At 38.7% G+C, this 21,329-nt stretch overlaps 2 long non-coding RNA genes across 2 annotated transcripts; one reads left to right on the top strand and one right to left on the bottom strand.

Annotated features, from left to right (window-relative positions):
- Nucleotides 1-12,566: 12,566 nt before the first annotated feature.
- Nucleotides 12,567-13,208, bottom strand: LOC137850187 (uncharacterized). Its single transcript, XR_011092339.1, has 2 exons — nt 12,867-13,208; nt 12,567-12,745 (listed from the first exon to the last, which is right to left on the bottom strand). It is a non-coding gene; the product is annotated as an uncharacterized lncRNA (long non-coding RNA).
- Nucleotides 13,209-14,332: 1,124 nt separating this feature from the next.
- Nucleotides 14,333-18,929, top strand: LOC137850186 (uncharacterized). Its single transcript, XR_011092338.1, has 3 exons — nt 14,333-14,451; nt 17,192-17,274; nt 18,712-18,929. It is a non-coding gene; the product is annotated as an uncharacterized lncRNA (long non-coding RNA).
- The last annotated feature ends 2,400 nt before the right edge of the window (nt 18,930-21,329 follow it).

Below are 21,329 nucleotides of genomic sequence, written 5' to 3'. Positions count from 1 at the left end.
AAGTATTTCTAGGTATAGCATAATATCCTTGCCCACTGTTTAGTTTTACTATTTCTTCTCTGATTTATTTTATTTTTCTTTCCTGGTTTCTCCTTAAGACTCGGTGAATTCCAGACATTGCACTTTGCAAAGCTTTCGGAGACTGTCAATTCTCTATACATTTTTCATTTACTGCAGTAAAAATGCTTGCTGTCATTTGTCTTTATTTACAATTTCATGATGCCCAAAATGTAATTTTAAAGGATCAGTCCAATCACCAATAGTTTTCATTTGAATTTAAATAAAGCCCTTCTTCATACCAAACATAACCATTTTAACAGTTTTCTGAAAGTTGTATTAGTTTCTTTATTTTTTTTTTTTTTTGAGGGCAGGGAGACTGGAGGGGGTGGGGAGTGGGGGAGGGGAAGATAGGGCATTTGCTGGCATAATCCACAATGCTTTTCTAAAACCAAATAAGAAACCTTTCAACCACTTCTAATCAGTCCCAACTGTACTCCCCATTTGATTTGCCAAGTACTATATTCCTTGTTATACAGTGAAGAATCAGAAAGTTGTTCTCAGATGCTTATAAAAACTGCTTTTAAAAGGAAATAAAATCACATAGCTGGTCCTGTTCTTCTCCCAGCCCACTCTTGGAAGAGCTGCTTTCTTTCCATCAAGAGAAGTAGTATTACACAAGGTTAAGGTGCAATAACTCACTTTTTTCCCCTAAGCAGACTTATTGAACAAGAACACCTAAGGGCTCTGTGTGGCTTCAGATGAGTTCTAATCAATGCTTCTTTGCATTGCTGAGTGAAAGAGCCAGATTAATCTGGGAGCAAACAGGACACCTGACTGTCAGTCCTCCTAATCAGCTTTGCCAACATTCCAGCAACAAAAAGCAGCCTCAAAATGTTACCAAATATTTCAATTTGCTTGATATTTCAGGTGTGTGGATCCCAGTTATTGCATACGATTGTATTTAGCCTTTGTCTTGGAAGGCCATGGAGACAAATGCCACCTGTGTAAAGAGAGCTTAGGCAGTAGTCAAAAGTGTGTTCAAAATGTTTACCCCTACCCACCATCCTCTCTTCCTTTACAGGAATTTGACTTGCACAAACATCTTCTTAAAATTATTATTATTACTGTTGTTGTTATTATTATTTGAGATTTGGGGTCCTGATAATTTCTTTTTTAAAATGACACCTTACTTGCATTCCTTTCATTGTTCAAATGCCAGCTCAACGTTCAACAGACTTTAAAATAAATTCTCTTTAAATGTGAATTGAAGACCAGCTGACCAAATTTTGCTATTGATTCAATCCTTCAGTTTTGTTCTGTACTACAACTAGGTTTCATGCTGAATCAAATTAGGTTTTGTACTTGACAACTGATAAATAAAAACTAATTAAAAAAATTGTTTCAAGGGAAATGAAGTTTGGAGCAAGTAGAAAAAAAATCAGTCTATCAAAAGCCAACTTGTTGGAAATAAAACTAGGGGACATAGAATTTAGGTGAAAGACAAATTATAAAGACAGCTTCTTTGCTGAATCAGGCAAGTGTCCAATTCACTGTTTCTATGAAACATGGTTCTGTGTTCACTTGTCACAGACAATTTGTAAATTCCAGCAGGTCTCCTGCTTTGTCCTACCACCACTCCAGCAGATATTACATATTTGCTGTATTTTTTGTGTCACAAGTAAAGAAATTAATGCAGATTGTAGACTAACAGGAAACATTTATCCTTTGGGATAAAAGTTTGTATCATTTTTCAGGCAGATGAGTCAAATCCCAGCACTTCTCCTCTCCAGGACAAACTCTGGGAAGAAAAATGTTTAGCTCACACCTGCTCAAGAGGACATCTCTGCTGGAAATCTCTTTCAATAAATTAATATGGAGATACAAAGGAGAAATAATAACTTATTTCATTAGCAAAAGAGTCCTCCAGTTATTCTCTTTCACTAGCCACTGACTTAACTACTTGGCAACATATTGTGTAATAGTGTATTTTGGGACCTTATGAGTTGATTGTCTCATTAAGCTCTTGCACAGATCATCGTTTCTTGCAAAAGCTCATTGTCATAGTTTGTTCCGTTTGTGAATTTAGTCTATAAACAGTATGAGGATGGCAAAACTTAAGGCTAAATGATAAGCAGAAAATGCACGCAGTGAGTCTGTCCTAGATATTCATTCTTAGCACACCACGCCATTCACCTTTTCTTCTCTTATGGGTATCATCTTCATTTGCAGCATTCGATTGTTACCAGACTATGTTGCCAGTCTGTGGTTAATGCATTCTTAGACATAATTCTTCTTGTGCTGTAAACACTGGTCTCAATATGTCTATTCCGTGCCCAGCTCCTGAAAATGGCTCTGCTTTGCTGCTCCAGGGAGCAATCCCTGACCCAGAGGCCAAATGTTGCAGAGCAGCTTCCGTCCTTTCTGGAGTGGATTGGCCACATGTACTGTGTAGCTCTCAGGCTCTCAGGCTGTGTCTCCTCTGGGCCCCATATAAAACATCTAAGGAGCAAACGTTAAATTTCTTGTCATTTTTCAGCTCAAAGTGCCAGAAATAATGGCAGGATTTTGATCTAGCCTTCCAGAATAGCATTTTCACAGGATACTATGGTAGTTAGAAGCTGAAAACATATTGTGTAGGTATAAATGTGTTGAGAGCTGACAAAAGACTCTCTGCACACTAGGCTTGAAGGTGTTCAGTTTCAATGGTAGAAAATCTGCCTCAAAGTGACAGAGTCAGGTCTAACCTGATGAAAGCTGCTTCCCAGCAGGTATGCATCACATATGCCTGTGAATTCCTTCTTCAGCAAGGAATGTGATTGACCAGCACAGATGCACTGTTTGGTTGCTCAGTGTTACTAAATGTAAGTGATCTCATGTGAAACGTTCAGAAGTGGTTGGAGGGAGGTGACCAGCAGACCGACCATATAGTTTCATACACCTTGTTTTCCAAGGAAACTGGAAAATCCCTAGATGTCTTCAATCTTAATTGTCTTTATCCATTCTTTTATTGAATTTGCATGCAAAATATCCATAGGACTCTATGAGAACCTTGGCACTTAATTGTGAAGAACATAAAGACATTTTGCCATGATGTAGGCATGCGATGCAATAAAAGATGCATCTTATCTGGGCAGTGATATACCAGGAGATGCCTAAATGGCTTGAATTCTGTCCTCTGTTCTCATTGGCATGGTATCATGTATTTTCTCATGTCAGGTGCCAGTGTCACAGCCACAGGGCTTTGTTAACTACAATATCCCTGAAAGAACTCCAGGCACAAAAATTATTTCTTAAGTATTGGTTGCATTTTTTAATCATTTTTAATGAGTGGTTTCTTTTAATTTGTGCTGCAAAGACTTGACAACTGCGGACTCCTGGGGTTCCCAATTTCTCCTGTATCACCTTCAGCCTATTTCAGTGCTGAGGTGAAGGAGAGCAGCTGCCATTCTGCCACACAGCCACCAAGCAGAAAGTACAGCACATTTTCAACCTCTATTCCCTGTTTGGACAGGATTTTCCTCTAACTGCTTCCAGTTTCTTTTCACTCTGCATTTTACTTGAATTTGTTTTTCTAACCCTGTGCTTGTGCTCACTCCTGGAGCTGCCTGGCAATCTGACTAGAAATTGTGTGTTCTTTCCCATGGGAAACATGCAGACATTCTTTTTTTAAATCTGCCTGGTGCATGGCTGCAAAAATCTTCCACTGTCATTTCACATTCTAGGAATTAGCAGAGGAAGGACAATTTTTGCGTCCTTCACTCCCTGTTCATTGCAAAGGGGATAAGGGAATATTTTTGTGAGGCATACGCTCTAGGTGATTTTTTTTTTTCTTCTGCAATGCTGGGCACAGGACTTGTGAATTCATTCCTGTGTTTGATCATTAGACATTTGCATCCAAATTTTCGGCTTGGGATTTGACAATGTGCTGTAACACTAGATGTATTTTATTAAAATCATGTGTGCTGTAATTAGGATGTGTACATGCAATATTAACTCATGTTTTGACTGTATCAACCTAAAATAGCCATTCAAGCTCTTTATGTGGGACAGTGCACTAACTTGTATGTCTCAATTTCAGCTGGATGAGATATGAACAACAAAGTGAATTTCCTCAAATTAAACTGAGTATATGATATGTATTTGCTAGATTCAGCCTGGGTCTGGAGGACAGATTATTCCTGGTCTAGTATAAAGACTGCTGAAACAAACATACTTTTCTGACATCTTTTTGAAAAAGTTTCAACCAGCAAAGATACATTTTACTGGCTCAGCTGTTTGTATCTTGTATTTTTTGCACTTTTGGTCTGATTCCTATACATTTCTGGTTCCTATACATTTCAAGTCCAACTGACCTCTCACAGAAAGATAGTCTTCATAGAATTCTGTAGAAATTGTCAGGTTTGGCTGCAGATTATTGATGTGATGTGATGCAGAATGGAATCAGATGTAGTGCTTTGCATATCTTGAATAGAACTTGTCATCAATTCATTGAACACTCCTTTCTTTTTCATTTTTGTTTATTTTCATGCTTTTCCCAAATTTTCCAACCATGTTCAAAAGCAAATATGTTAGCAAAAAGTAACCTGGAGATATATATATAGATATATATTTATTAGTTTTTTTTTGAAAAAACTTTCAAAATTCTTATTAACTTTCAGACTTCTTATTTGACTGTGTCAATCTGGAAAACTATTTTTGGGTATCCAGGTGATGATTCAGATTTGTTTTTTCCCATGAGATTTAAAACACTAACTTAAAGGAAAAAAAAAAGGACAATACAATGCATTAAAAGCAGAACATTGCAGTCACTCAGAAGCTACACAATATGACTTCAGATGGCTTTTTTATTATTATTGCTATTTATGTATTTTTATTTCTATTTCTTCACTGTGTCTTGACACAGGATAGACAGAATTTTTATTTATTTATTTATTTATTTTTATTTAAAAATTCTTGTGGTATAGGGAAACTACTTCCTGCTGGTCTCAAGTTTGAATATAACAGATTTTGTATAGAAAATATTTCCTACTATAATGTCCTAAAGAAATCATTCAAATTTATTCAGCTATTTAGTTACCTACTAAATAACGTTTGATTATCAAAAGTAAATGAATTAATTAGGATTTTTGTGTATGTGTGCTTTGGAGTAAATGTAGAATAAGAAACTTTAGTCCTAGACAAAAGTGGCAAAAATGCCATCACAAAATCTCCTTGCACAATAAAAGCAATACTAATACAAAAAAATTAGACTAACCAAAGCTTGGTGTGGACCTGGTCTTATTATGTAAAACAAGGGGAAATTAACTAACTGTTCTGCAAAAATCTGTCCTGTGAGATGAAGCCCAGACTTGCCAAGACATCAGAACCAACCTAAGAGCCTCACAGACCAAAGCCCATTAACACAGTAGATGTCATGCAGCATGAGCACCTGCACAGTGCAGTCTTCTTCTCCAAGTTGCTTCTCACAGTGACAGAGGAGATGTTGCCTGTGTCTGGAGTTATATATTTCTATGCAGAAATTTACTAACAGCTTAGATAATGCCATGAAATAACTTGTGCAGTAGTTTTTGGGGCACTATAACATAAGATTTTTATTTTTAATTTATTTCTGAGAGCTGCAAAGTTCTCTAAAAGGGACTGGTTGAAAAATAAATGATGCCTGAGGTGATGCAGAGGGAGAGCTTGAGGGCAAGTGAGGAAGCAATTTACATGGAAATCAATCTCATGTTTGCTGAGTATTAAGGCTAAGAAGCCTACAGCTCTGTGAGAGGGGGAAAAAAAAGCCCCATTAACTTTGTTGCCAGAGGAAATCAAATTTAAATTCAGCTGTAGATGCTTTTAAAATAAATCCGTAATTCTAACTTCAACAAGTGCAGCCGTGTACAGTAACCTCAACAGAATCTACCCACTCTTTTCTAAGCTTTTTGATTTATTGGACATGTGGGAACATGCATGTGTGAGTGTAAGGGGACTGGAGGCCCATATGTGAGGAGATCCTCTTGGCAGCCAGCATTCCTGTTTGGGAAGGGATCCAAGACAAATTCTTGATGCACTCTCAGGGATTAATAAAACAGAGCAGAATGGGAAACCGTTAGATGGGGTATAGATATAGTGGACTGTTGTGAGTGATGAATTGCTGATTATCCCTGTAACTTGGCAGGCAACTGCGGAGAGATTTCTCATAAAAGAGTTTACAAGTTGCAACGTGCAGTGGGATGACAGCACACTCACCCTGGCTGCAGAGTTCACTGCCAAAGGACACAGCCCGTAGCACAAGCAAGCACAGGGGACAGCATTATCTTACTGCCTCAGCTTCTATCTGGGTGAGCCAGCAAATGACAAATAGCCCATCAGTCCATGGCATCAAAGTGCTGAGAGGACCTCAGAAGTATTGCTGTCCAATCTGTGTGCATTCATTTCACTGCAGCACTTCCCAAAATGTAAAAGGGGATGACATTGTGCTTGGATGGCTGCAGTGGGGAAGGAAGGATGAGAATGTGGCGTAAATGCAGTTGTACTGATGGGCCTAATGGGAAAGGACTTTAAGCAGCGCGTTTGTCTCACTAGACTGGGGAAGATGAGTTTTGGAACAAGGAATACTTAGGCCCCCACTGAATATGCATGGTAAGGGTGGTGGGTTCAGTGGCTCTATCCAGCCTGGGCACGGAGCAGAGAAGAAACTCTGGCATCCAGTTAGGAACATTGTGGGATGCCAGGGTACATGGTGTGCACGACAAAATGAGCACACATCTCAATGAATATGTGGCCAGAGACATCTCCTAAACTGAGGACAAGAGTCACAGAAGGTTTGTGGAGATATTAAAAGGGATTATTTTTTAAAAAAGTTTATTTATGCCCCATTCAGGAGATGGTGCCAGAAAGAAATACACAGGTACAAATATGAAGGAGAAGAAACAGCCTGATTTGGTCTGTGCTGATCCCCTTATTGGGGCAGCTCAGGGGGTAAATGACACCAGTAGTTTGATGTCACTTGACAATTTGACAGTATGCAGCATAGACACTGTTGTTATGCTCTGTAGTCTGTAACCACCTCTTCTATTATGCACTGTGCAAAGGTAAATATCTGTCCAGCAGGGTCCTCCTAGCTATGGTGGCACTATCTGTGCGGTGTGTAAGGGATGCTAGGCATGGGAAGCAGGACAGTCCATCTTTTGATACACAAAACACCATAAGCTGTGGAGGACTGAGGGGGCCACATCCCACAAGTCTATTTGTGTTGGCTGGAGTGGCATGCTTGCTCCCCTCTGTGCCACAACTAGACCTGAGCTTCTGTAGTGTCTCTGGAATATCCTCCTGCCAAAGGGTTCTCACCTGCATGGTGAGGTGGAAGAAGACAGCATGACTGTCGGCTGATGCTCGAGACAAGGAAGCCAGCAAGGAGAACTTGCTGCAGATCATATGAGGACTTTGGGGTCCACACCCAAGCGGGTGGCAGCAAGAGGCAGAGGAACAGTTTCCTACTGAACCAAGCACAATTGGTTCTGCTCTGGTGAGAGGAAACAGCAGCCAGAGGAATGTAGCTGGTACAAGCAGCTTTTTGATAGATAGCTTGGGGACTAGCTCTAGTTTCTCCAGAACCAGACCAAAATACTTCCAAAAGACAACAGCTGTTTCCAGCATTTGCCACTATTTCCCTACACAATTCTGAAGCTGCTATCCCTTTTTTCCCCCTCAAGCATTTCAGCTGAAATTCTTGTTTTACAACATTTTTCTTTCAAGGCAATTGTGTTCCAGGATGGCATATTGTGTTGCTGGTGTGTGGAGGAATCAGGAGTGATCTAAGGTCAGTCTCCATTTCAAGGGGCAGGACTGACATTCTTAGAGCAATCTTTTTCTCTGGTCCCACTCACACACAAAAACATTTTTTTTTTTTCTTTTTCTTTTTTTTTCCTTCTATTAGAAATAACAGCCTGGCCAACACCTTGTTCAAGAAGGGACTCAGAACTGGATCCCTTTTGGGGGTTACATGGAGGCTTATGAGGGATTGTAGGGGTCATAGGCTGGAAGGATTTCTTTACTTTGACTTCCTTCACAGGTTTTGGTTTTAATAAGAAATGTCACCTTGAGCCAGTCATCTTAAAGTAATTGAGCTAGACTGTCAACCTCCTTCTCCTCTAGTACTGGGTGAGAATTATGCACATGTGCTTGCTTGGAATATCACATTGTGGACAAGAAACTGATGCAACAAGTTGCAGCAAGAGGTCATCTTCTAGTAAGGGTGCATACAGAAAGGGCACCGTTGGAGGCACAAACACTGAATCTACACATGTTTCTCCAGATTTTCTCTGGCTTTGTGGCCAGTATGCTGTGCGCAAGTGATCTGCGACACAGAGAAAACTTATGCAAGATATACGTACCCTGAGTGGGCGTGGGTTTAGGGATGTGCATAGCTAGTAGACTCAGGTAGTGCAGTAGGGAAGTGTTTGGTAGCTGCCAGATGCCTCTTGCATTCTGAAAATTCTGCAAGATGGAGACATAAGGGTTAGCTGGTGGAAAAGGTATGCAGAATATGCCTGTTTTTCCTTTTGTTTCAGATACAAAAAATGTATTTGTCTTAATATTTTCTTGTTGTAAAATTATGACAGATTTCTATAATTGCTTTTTCCTTCTCTAGCTTTCCCACAGATTAACTGATCTTTTAGGATTTTCACATTCCTGTTCATCTAAAACATCTTCTTTATCCTGCATAAAATCTTTGCTCACTAGAAAGTTATTGTCCAAGGTTGTTAGCCTTTCCAGGTATTTTCTTTGTCATTAGTGAAATATTGTAGTTGTGCTAATGACCTGGCAAAGGAAACCACTAACCTAATTGGGGCATAAATGCAGGTGAATTTAATAAAGAGAAACATTAGCTGTCTAGACCTTTACTGGGACCACCTGTTTTTTCGAGTTGGATTGGAGACTGTCTGTGTCCTACACTGGGTCTGCACATGTTGCAGCTGCAGTGGCTCTGGAGGCATGTTCTGGTCATGAAAATCGCATCACCTGCATAGATGAAGGTGTTATATGTACCAGAGGACTGTCTGCTTCATATAGCCAGAACCAAACAACATATATCCTAGCAGGTGACCAAAGTGAGCTGAGCAGCCAGTTTTACTACAGCCTGAAGTAATCTGTTTTCATTTATTCTTCAATATGACCAGATACACAGCTGTGATGAAATCAAATAATTCCACCTGTGATAAATGAGCCGGGGACATGGTTTCATATTACATGCATTTTAATGAGCTTTCCACAGCAGGTCTCACGTTTAAACCCATCCAGCCCTATACATCTGAGAAGAGAGGTGAGACATGCAGACCTTTCACACGAGACTCACTCACCTGTCGTGTGTTTAACATTAAATACATGGCCAGTGTTTTGTACTCTTACATCCCCTGTCCACAACTCACGTTCACATTCCTGTGGAATGGTGGGATGGTTCACTTATGAGAAAAGGTAACAATTTTCTTGAGCTTGTGCCTCTTTGCGTTAGATTGTATTTCTTCATGTCTCGTGGATAAAGGGCTTTGTTGCCACTTGGCAATCAGACCACAAGTTAGATGCTGCCCCAAGCTGTGACCACAACACAGAGACACAGCTCTCCAAGCAATCCAAGATTGACAGGGCAAAGACAGGCTCTGCAGAGGCATTATATAGAGATGGCCATAGCTATACCACTGTTAGAACATTCATGCTCTGTGAGATGCTTAAACCAGTGGGTTTAGCGCTTTGAAATCAGTGCTTGAGGAGAAAGTTCATAGCTTTCTTATAGCTGCAGGTGCACTGTGTATCCACTACTTGACAATGACTTATGCTGCTAGGAAGCAGACTATTCTGCAGAAAGCAATAATAGAGTTTAGTTTTGTTTACTGACTTTCATAGTCTGAAGTGCTCTGAGCAACCTCCACAAATGACAAGTTAAATGTTAACAGTCCAATGTGCTGCACAGTTTCTTAGGTGAATTAACCCTTGTTAAAGGCTTTTCACTTGCATCTTCACAGTTCGCTTTCCACTTATGCCTCTGTACACTTTCAGTTAAGCTTCTTTGACAGATTTTTCTGTAGATTTGGTGGTAGTAACATTTTCCTTGTGGGTTTTATGCTGTTGTCCTGACAGTGTAAGGCTCAAAGGCCTTACCTGCAAGCCCTGATACTGCTGTTATGGTAGGCCCTCATGGGAAGTGATGTTGGACATCAGTGATGGGCTCCACTAGTAAAGCCTCAGCATATAAGCTTTTCTCATCATATTGTGTGCAACAAATGCCTAAGTAGGCAAAATTCAGTAGCGAATATATATCACCAGTTAGGTGATACCTAAATTGGTACTTCAAAGCATTGCCAGATGAATGGTGAGCACCTGCTGCACCAGGTAATTAAAGATCACCAATGATTTCTACCAACCCCCCCTCTGCTTTCCCTTGAACTTTGTTCAAATATGCAAATCAGATGTCAGAATCCCAACATGTCAGTAATATATGTTCCTATATTCCATCAGAAATAAACATTTATTTTTATTAGTCTGTTTCCCAAAATAAATAAGTCTGGTATGATCCATGTGTCAGCAAAACCCTTTCTCTAATATCTTTCAAATTGGTTGGGCAAGTTGAACTGCAAGTTGTTAAGATAACTGCAAGTTGTTAAGATAACTAAAATTTCATAACTTTGGTGAAACTTCCCATCTGCAAGAGATAGACCCTAACTATTGCCCCACTGTGGCAGGGCACAGCATTTCTACACTGTTAATCAATTAGCTGCTAACAGATGTTCATGATAGGCAAAACATTTGCAATTAATTGACCACATGCGGTTTCTAGTCATATTATCAACATTTGTCCTTGTGTTCCGACATTAGCAGGGCATCATGTAAGAGCTAGGGAGTATGAATGAAGGAGTATGACTGTGAGCAGGAGAAGAAGGACACATGTCTCTAGGAAATCAGTTTCATTAGTTCTGCTGCTCATGGAAAAAATGTAAAAAGTAGGATTCACCATAAGGTCCCAAGCTGGTCTTTGAGTCTACTCTTATGAATCCTGGTTTGTTCCTAATTGCAGATTGTCTTAATGAGTCATCTCTCCTTAACTTCCTCTTCACCAGGGAAAAAATAACATTCAGGTGCATAACTCTCTTTCTCATCTTACCTTTAGTTGGCAACCTGACCAGCTGTCACTCATATAAGTCTTTGGCAGGCTTTAAACACTAATTAATGTACTGTATTATCATTTCTGTTAAGTTGTTTCTCACAATAATTGACAAGTTCTTATGTTTCTCCTTGCTAGTCTTGTTGTTTTGGAAAGTATGATGAAATAATGCATGTTTAAATCTGCCTGTGGCTGGGTACTTACTTATTGATAAATCTAGTGACTTTCTTTTTGTGATTATTGCATTTTAAGCTGTTTATGACAGACTGTCTGACATATTAGACATAATAAAGAGCCTAATAAACAATATTATTGAAATCCATATAGAAGACAGGTCAGAACTCTGGGAAGAAGAAAACAACTGTTAATTATAGATGGAAGGTTGGCTTCTGAAATTGCTGGAGGGTCTGTTTTAAGGATGTTTATCTCCAGTAGGTTATGAAAAAGTTGAAAGGGTACATCCCTATCAACAAATATGTACAAATTAAATTTGGAAACAAATATCTGTTATATTCCTTTATCAAGTTATCGAGATAAATGAGATGCTAAAACTTAAACTTTTATCTTTAGTGACATGGTATTTTTCAGTTTTCTGCTTTTCTTTTCTTCCTTGATTTTTTTCTTCCCCTCCAAGCCAAAATCATTTTTTCTTTCCTGTGCTCGGCAGAAAGCAAATGAGTCTTTAAATGGTTTCTAGATTCTTACTGATCCTTGCTTATTCATAGTTTTGTAATCAAAAGAATTTCCTCTCAAGTGTAAAGGAACATAGTCTTCTAAAGAAATCCTACGTTATCACTTAGGAGGGTATATTCTCTCTTCCTGTAACTTTTTTTTTCTTTTTTCTATTTTTTTTCTGTCAGCTATAAGATACACTATAGTTTTAGAAATTCTTAATATGCTAAAAAGTGTTTTGCCTTTCACAGTCACTTGATAGTGAGTGCTGACTTTAACTTGTATGGGTTAATTTTATTTTAATTGGCCTGGATAGTCACTAGGTACCTGGTGGTGGGAATATGTAGAAAAATAATTATTCCACGTCTTGGAAATTATTGCACTTCAATATCTCTGCAACAAGAATAGTGATCTTAAATAGATAGGTAATTCAGAGGTGCCACCCTCAAAGGTAAGAAGTCATTGGTATTTTTCCATCAAGCTTGCAAAGAGCTTCACTAAAATATTCTTGCAACCAACATCCACCTGTGGATGTATACAATTTCACAGTGATCCTTGTGAGCGTTCTCATGTATCACATGCAAAAATAACTGGTATAGTCTGTAGAAATATTTCTACTGAATGCTCTGTTTTGGAAACAAAACAGATTCCATAACAGATGTAGCATTGCTATGTGTAAATAGAAGTTTTATCCATAATCCAGCATTTTTCAGATTGACTGTGTGAAATAGGAAAACAAAGCAAAGGGACATCAATCCGTATCATGACACAAACTTACTGAACAGTTGGGAAAGGACTATTAGATACTTATGGGATAATTAGTAATGGTTAGAAACCACTGAGAAGTGTGTAGATTTCTGGGAAGCTCTGGAGCATGAATAGAGACATCTTAGAGTTGTATCTGGAATCAGTTTATGATCTCTTTGCAGGTCCCTAGAGAAAAAAAAAGAAAGCAAATCTTTTCTTTGTCTACTTGAGCAAGGCAAAAATGTAGTTGTACAGAAACAGTAAATCAGTGGCAATTACTGCCACTTGTAGCAGTAGTCTTCTGTACCTGCCAATATCTGTGTGTGGTGCTTGGTGGTAGGACGTGTACAGAGCAGACAGCTGGGCATAGCTGTCTCTCACTCCTGTTTTGTTCTGTTGATATGGTGAAAGCTGTAGATTCTCATTCTGTTGGGATTCAAAGAATTGGGCCTTTCTCTGATACTGCTTGTCTAGTCTGTAACTCCCTACAACACCAAGGCTCCCATATGGATTTCTTTCACCTTCTGTTTTAGCTCCATACTCTGCAGATTGCAAATAAGCCTGTTAAGTATCCTGCAGTGACTGTGAGATTCTTTAGCACCTGTCTCCTCACACTTGCCTACTGCAATGATATGTCTCACAGAGTAGTGCTGCTCCCTTCCCTTCCCTTCCCTTCCCTTCCCTTCCCTTCCCTTCCCTTCCCTTCCCTTCCCTTCCCTTCCCTTCCCTTCCCTTCCCTTCCCTTCCCTTCCCTTCCCTTCCCTTCCCTTCCCTTCCCTTCCCTTCCCTTCCCTTCCCTTCCCTTCCCTTCCCTTCCCTTCCCTTCCCTTCCCTTCCCTTCCCTTCCCTTCCCTCAGGGCTCCCATCCACATACTCTTGACCAATAGCTCTGCAGTTTGTCCCCCAGCTGCACCTGGTGCATAAGCACATATGGGCAGGAGAAACTGTGGCACTGTGTTCCATATGCCCCTGCACTCCCCTCCAGCAGGCAAACCCTACAGCCTCTTGCTCATGTAGCAGATATGATCTCCCATTGCATGACTGGACACCCCTGATCTGTGGTCTCAAGTGTAAATCTCATATTTTGGCATTCAACTGCTCTGAGGAATCTGCAGAAGGAGCAATTGCTCCTGGGGGAACAGTGGTATTGGATGATGCTTAACATCTAAGCCTGAAAAGCTTTTAGGAGAAGACATATTCTAAGAATACAAATTATGTTTATACTTTTAAGCTCCATCTTTGCCATTCAAAGTGTTTCAAACATGTTATTTAAGTATGGTAACAACCTCTGTGAGCAGTTTGGATTTTTATACATCCTGAGAAGCAAAAGTGCAACCTTTCTTTCCCTCCTCTATGTACCTTGTTTGGTAGAAGAGAGAGATTAAAGGATTTATTTTATTTTATTTTATTTTATTTTATTTTTATAACCGGGGATTTATGTACAACACCAAGTTGAAAACTGATGATTGACATCACTGGAGAATGGGATAGGGACTGAGTTGCTGGTGGGCTGTGACCTGTCATTGTTTGTGGCTGCAGAGATACCCAGGCCCTTTACTTCCTCTGGGATAAGAGCAGGGTGCAACCTCCAAAACCATTAACAATGTTCTGTCTGGGGGGAGGCCAGAGAGGCTGAATGGATGTTGTTGTGATGGAGATGTGAAAGAGGGCTAGTATCTCCACAGCTGTCTTGAATTTCTCTGACGGGACAGTAGCCAAGGTGACCATAAAGATATTAATTTATAACTTTTCAGAACTGACTGGCTGTTTAAACCCTACATATGTTTGTATTGAATGAGTCTAGGGTCAGGGCATTTTTGTACTTTCCTCTTTCCCTCTGAAATGTAAATACATTTCTTCATGTGATGACCGATTTACTTCAATCCACAAAGGTATTTCTGAAAGGGTCCAAACACTTTATTTAAGCCCTTGTTGGGTGCTGGTTTTCATTTAGCCTTGTGAGTTATACTCCCAAAGAGAGGGGTCAGAATTCTTGAAATGTATTTATCTATCTAATGATGCCTTAGAAAAATATAACACATGGAGGGACTGGGGTTGTGTTGACTGCTAAGTGTTGAGAAACTTTACTGATACATCTCTTGGACTGCAAATTTTATATATTGTTCAGAATTCTCTTTTGTTTGCAGTTTACTGCACCGGTATTTTCACCTTTGGTTAAACTGTATAAGTATCTCTGAATTTACAGTAGATATGCTTTGTTTTTTAAGCAATAACATTTCTTGCTTTTCTATAGTGATTGGTTCTTGTACTCATTTATATAGTGCTGACTTGTTTCACAGAAGGGCTAGGAAGCAACTGTGTGTTCTTTTTTCTTTCCTATTAGATGTATGAGTGTAAGAAGTTGCTAATTAAGTTCCCTATTAGCTAATTTGTTTTGCAATTGAGTCTCACTGAGTTTGTAAAAGGTGCTGTTACTTCTGAGAGTTTAGTAAATCAGGTCTTCTCACAATGGTTCAGTTGACTTTAATTCTAGCAAATTAAAACTCTCCTATTCACCTGATGCTTCTTTCTTTGTAATAGCATCTTTACATATAAGCTTACATTTTTAGATAATGTATTTGTCTTTGTTTTATCTAGTCAACATCATATGACTTAATGCTTTTAACTGATATTTTTGTGATCGTGTTCACTTGCCTGAAGTAAAACATAGAGTAAAATAATAATTGTAAATAAGGGTGCTGACGACTTGGGATCGTAAAACCAATTGTGCAGTACTTCTGTAATCCTTGCAGGAGTCAGCAATGTGTCAGGAGCAACTCTCCTTTCCTATCTGGATGTTTAGAGAGCTCATTTCAGAGTAAACAAGTTAGCCTCAGCCTATTCATTTTGCTAATGCTTTGAGAGGGTTGAAAGGTGATTTCTGAAAGAAGAGGAAGATTATTGCCTCCTGCAAAAGATCTGATTCCAGCACCGTACATTATGTGTTTAGGAACCAGATTAAGTTATCAAAGAGCAAACCAAATTTTAAATTTAAATTATGAATCAAGAAAAGTAAATAGAAGATTAGATTATTGAAATCTTAGAGCAGTGCTTCTCTGACAGAAATTAATGGAAAATGGAAAATCAAATGGAATGATTAAAGCATACTGATGGATTTACAAATCAGAAGCAAAGAGTATTAAATTAGTTTCCCAAATTATTAAATTAAGTCACTAAATTAAAAATACTCAGGTGAAAGATATACTTATCTCTGTATTACATTATTACTGTCTTTTGATTTTGATCAATTATTTTGTCAACTGCATTAAATTCTGACACAAGGAAATAATTTCTCAGGATACATTCAGATTACTGCTTTGAACAGAAGTTCCTAGGTATTAATGCAATTAAATGGTAACAATGATGATGACTTCATTACTATTGCAACACAAGTAATGGTGTCCCAAACACAATGGTGTCACTGCTACTCTTTCCAGCAGTAAAATATGAGAGAAGTAAAGAGATGGTTAAGAATTTTCTTGTGAGTTTACCTAGAGATTGTTTGAAAGAAGATGGAGGCCAGAAAACCTGAGGTATGTTTACAGTGTGTTTGTCCATGCTCACCTATATCACTAGCTAGAATATTATGACAATCCCTATTTAAAACAAAATGTGTCCCGGTAGTTCTATCCATGGGAATGATGCATGGTAGCTATCATTTTCATGTATAGGGGTAACAGATTAAACAAAACATTAAATACATGTACATGACATCCAAATAGAGCATGATGTAGGTGCCAAATGTAGGCATCTAATGCCATTTGAGACATCATAGATTGCTCGAGGCATCTATCTGTAGATACTGTCTAGGCTACCCACCGAGGCAGCTGCTGGTCATAATCCAGCCAATCTGAGACACTTGTTTGAGGATGGGGATGTGTTGCCTTATGGCATTGTCTAGCTTTCTGTTGACTTTGGCAAGAGCGTGAACAAGTAGCTTAACTTCTAGATGGCAGACATTTGGTAGTTTAGAAGACAGCCAGCCTTAACCACAGAACAAGGCAGTTTGAGACAGTCAAGGAAGCATTTAAGAATTTTTTCTGTGAAAACTCATATCGAAGAGAAAACACTGAGAAGTTGTTCTACAGTAACAATCTTTGTTTTTAATATGTAATTTTCAAACTTGAATATACTCGATGACTTCCTTTGCTGCTCAGTCTTTAAAGGAAGTAAATTTGATTTAGAAATACTGAAAAAAAAAAAAGTATATTCCACTGGGAAGCAGGAAAAAGTACTCTGTGTAGACTAAAGAAGTAGGGATGAAGTGAATGGAAGAAAAAAATCATTTGTGTCTTTGTCCCCTGTACAAGTACACTGAGAAGCCTGTGGCTACCTTTGAGGTATGTTTATTCAGGTGTATCACATGAAGCTAATTCAAGTTGACAACAGTGAAGAGCTGATCCCACCTGTCCCAGAAATAACTGTTAATGTTTTATACCAGAAAGCAAATATTTATATTCTAATAAGGACGTGATTGAAAAGATTACATACTTTCTTTACTTTTTTTGTAGAAGAAAAGTTTTCTTAATAAGAAACGTGTAAAGGCTATCGAAGAGATACTGTAGAGTCTATCGAAGCTATTTTTTGTCCACTTGTGTAAGCATCTCAAATTAGAACTGTTTCTTTTATCAGCACAGATTGGATGTGTCATAAAATAGCTAAATCCCAGCTGGGTGGTCCCAGCATGGAGCATTTACACAGTTCTTCAGAAACAGGTAAGATTTGGATCTGCATGGCCTCAATACCTGTCCTGTCAGCATCCATTTTTGGACTACAAGACTTCCTGAATCATGGGGAGTGCATTGCTAATGACAGCGTCATGACTGGAGATTATCTCTACATATATCGTCTCTACATATATCTCCACATTATCTCCAATATCTTCACAGATATTGGAAATATCCGGTTATAGTGGAATTCCATGATTTTAATTAATGGAAATAGTTTTAATGAAAACCTAGAAACACAAAAATATATTATGTTTGTCATACACCTTTTTATTGGAGCTTTCTTTAATAATAGCTAAATTTCTACTTAGGCTAACTTAGTATTGGGTCAGTACAGATAAAATGTACCTAGAACAATGAAAAACACTTTAGCAAACTGTTTTTCTACATCCCTTATGTCAGGTGCTTGGTAGAAGCTCCATGCCAATGTGTATAACTTTGGAAAATGAGCTTTAATATGTCAAGCTAGATTAATGATTATACTTTAAAGTTGTAAGTGGTGAATGTTCTTGTCTTGTACCTGTTTTATTAAAGCTTGAATAACTAGTAGAATTTCAGCTTTGATATTTGATACTGTACTTCTCAGTCTCAAGCTCCCTATGAAAAGACAGTGAAAAAATATACTAAGAAAGACAGAATTGATAAATGTTGTTCATGTCATATCTGTGTCTGCTAGCATTTTTGAATAACTTTGACAAGAGAGAGAAGCAAACTGCACTTCTTTATTAGGAATTTTATTTTGAATTGGTGAGACACTTAAATCAGCCCAGATAGTTCTGAAAATCCCATGTATAGAAGCTTAGAAGACTAATTTTAGATCTGTCATTTAGAAAATGATAGTCTGTGTGTATTTAAAAATCTAGTCACTCTATTACTCTATTGAAAGTTTAATCATTTATGTTTTTCACAGTAACTGACTTTATGCAAAAGAGAAGGCTTTTAGTGGGAAAAAAATACGCTTATTTGATTCAAGTATTTCTTTACTACTTCACTAAAAGTTAAGCTTATAGTTCATATGAGTAAAGGTATATGTTCTTTTACGTGTTTGTAGGTTATCAGACTTAATTTAAATATTTTGCTTTTTGACTGTAGTAGTACTGTGATATTACCAAGCAAAATCATGCCAGTAGTGACACTAAAATAAATATAAGGTTTGTTACATAAAGATGTTAGTCTAAAGATACACCAACCCATGAGATGTGATAAAATCTATTACCGAGATGAGTGATGAAAACAAAACAGTAAACAAATTCCTAATTTTTATTTATTTATTTATTTTTCCACTAAATGCAGCTCTTAGCAGAGACTACAATAAAGGAGACAGGGTAGCTTGCTACAGGGTAGCTTGCTTGCTACAGGGTAGCAAGCAAGGCACAACGGTCTCCTTTCTGCCTCACCCAGTCTTTCCTCTGTGCTTCCTGGCAGCTCTTCTTGCTTCGTGACTCATTGTGAGTATGAAGAGCACCTCCTTACTCCAGGCTGAGGACAAAGCATACTGCCTGGTCACCAACTGTTATGAAGAGGGACACGTGACTGTGTTGGTGACAATGGAGGTTGAAAAAAACAGTGGGCTTGAGCTCAAGGAGTGGTAGCTGGTAAATTTGTTCTGGGAAATTCTGCAGACACAAGCTTTTGGTGCAGATGGTTCGGGAGGGAACTCCCAAAATGTCTTGTTTTATAAAGAGTTTTAGGAAATCTTCCTCTTTTTTATTTATTTATTTCTGTTATTACAAATTTGTGTGAGACTCAAATACATATAATGCACACTTGGAGGAATTAGTTATCACAGCATTGTACCCTAACTTCAGCCTGTTGCTACACATAAAATGCTGAACAATGTAAGAGGAAGTGAGGAAAAAGACCCGATGCTGCTGGGTTTTGAAATGCTATAAAAACGTTACTGAGAAAAAGAAACAGAAAGAGTCATTTGTCATGGCTTCTGAATGGATCCTCTCTGCTGTTCAAAAAAGGTGTGCAATTCAGGCTTTGTATATTTAGGTCTAGAAATGTCTGTGAAGGCACAGCCAGGGCAGGCTGCTCCTGCACGTCTGGGGAACTGGGTGGGAAGGTGACGCCAGTGCTGGCCTTTGGGGCGTGAGATCAGCAGGCAGAGCTGGGTCAACAGCAGGGTCCATCAATTGCCCTTGACATAGTGAGGGGGTAAGCCACAGCCAGGATCCATACTGGAGGACCAGTAGGGAGACAGGGTCAGACCCAAGGCCAGGGCTGGAGACAAAGAGATGATGTGGGGCCAAAGTTTATCCATTGGACAGAGACAAAACCAGAAAGAGAGCAGAGGACAGGCTGCAATGTCTGTCATTGGGATCCATCCAGGAGGTGAGCTACTGCAGCACAGGGCTGAGATCCAACCCAGGAGGCAGAGCCAGAATCAGGTATGGAGACCTATTGTGTCATTGTTGGGGCAGGCACCAATGTCCCTGGGCTTATCTGAAATGGGGTTCCCATGCTCCTGGATGTGTGTTCTGAATGAGTTTGGCTGTCAGGCCTTCTGGCGTACTCAGGGCCATGACAATGACAGGCATCTCACAGTGTGGCTCTCTGCATAACTGGTGAGTTAATTTTATTTTTTTCAGTCTTTGTTCTTTTGTTGTTGAATTTTCTTGGCAGCTATTTCACCCTCTGAAGTCACTAAATTTGAAGGTTGTTGATCTATGCCGCAAATGAGCGATTAGTGCTTAATGGTTGTCAGACATCACTGTACATTTATCAGACAATCTATTTAAAATTGAAGGAAGCGGTTAGACACAAAAAAGTAGTAAAATTACCATGTAAAGAAAATAGAGTTAATTAATCTAAAAAATTTCCAGTTTTTCAAGATAAGCATTTGCAGCAACCAAAGATGTGTAAAAAAAAAAAAATTTTTTTTACAAAATCCCATGAAATCCCATGGACCAAACATGCCACTGAGAGAACAGTTGTTGGTTGAAGTATAGTCTAAAGAAATTTGTGATCCTGCAAAGGAGACATTTTTAGTGTCATCGTTACTACAAATATATAGTTTTGTATTAATTTTCATTCTGTTCCAAGCCTTGTGGTTACTCTTCTTACAAATGTTATTCTCAGGACTGAATGTGAGTAAAGGGAGTCTTATTCCATTAGCATGTCTGTGATCCAGTGATAGTCAATAGGAATCTTGGAAAAGGTCAGTTTTGGTGTTGGCCTTTAGCAAGCATACTGACATTCAGATACAATAGAACACTCATGGTTTCTAAAAGCAATGGAATAAATTGGAGTGATGGAGATAAGAACGTTATACTATGAGTTTCAGTGGAAGTTGGATTGACCTAATAAGTTAGTTGAACTGATGCATCGCTAGAAGAATGTTAGGATCATTCTCTTGGGCATGAAAATATATGAATGCCAAGTTCGGGGGTGATTCCAAAATGGATAGACAGGGCTTGTGAGATGTAATGTCCTTGTGTCTTTTAGTTTATACACATGGAAAATTCCTTTTTGATACCGGTCTTCTTGTGCTACTTTTCATCATGAAATATCACTGAGAGATGATCAGCTGGAACAGGAGTATTGTCAACTTCTAAGAGACTGGAAGTACTATTTATCCCATTCCTTACCAGCTGAGCACAATTTGGATTTTTTGATGAGTTTTGTAAGAAATGAGGAATGATTAGAAGGCTGAAAAATACAAAATAAACAACAAACCCATAAACAAAAATTTATAACTGCCTAGTGGAAAATGTATCAGCAGGCAGTCTGATTTGCTTGTATGTTGGTGGTTGAACTAGTGGCCGACTGCTTGTATTTTCATCTAGGCAGTACCAAACCGTTTTGGTTGATGGAAGTCATTCTTCTGAAACCCTTCATTCTTTCTGATCAGCAAGTCACAGAGGCATGTCATAAAACCTCATCCATGCTAGTTCCTTCTGTTTTCCTTCTTTCCTTCTTTCCTTCTTTCCTTCTTTCTCCTTGCAAGGAAATGCAAACTATGTATTTTTAAATTGGAGATTATCGCAGTGAATGTGATCACAGTGGTACACTTTCCCAGTTCACAAATATAGGAGAAG

Source organism: Anas acuta, chromosome 1, assembly GCF_963932015.1.
Source record: "Anas acuta chromosome 1, bAnaAcu1.1, whole genome shotgun sequence".
NCBI classification, from domain to species: domain Eukaryota; kingdom Metazoa; phylum Chordata; class Aves; order Anseriformes; family Anatidae; genus Anas; species Anas acuta.
The sequence above is the reverse complement of the archived record's forward strand: the minus strand, read 5'-3'. Positions and strand labels throughout refer to the sequence as shown.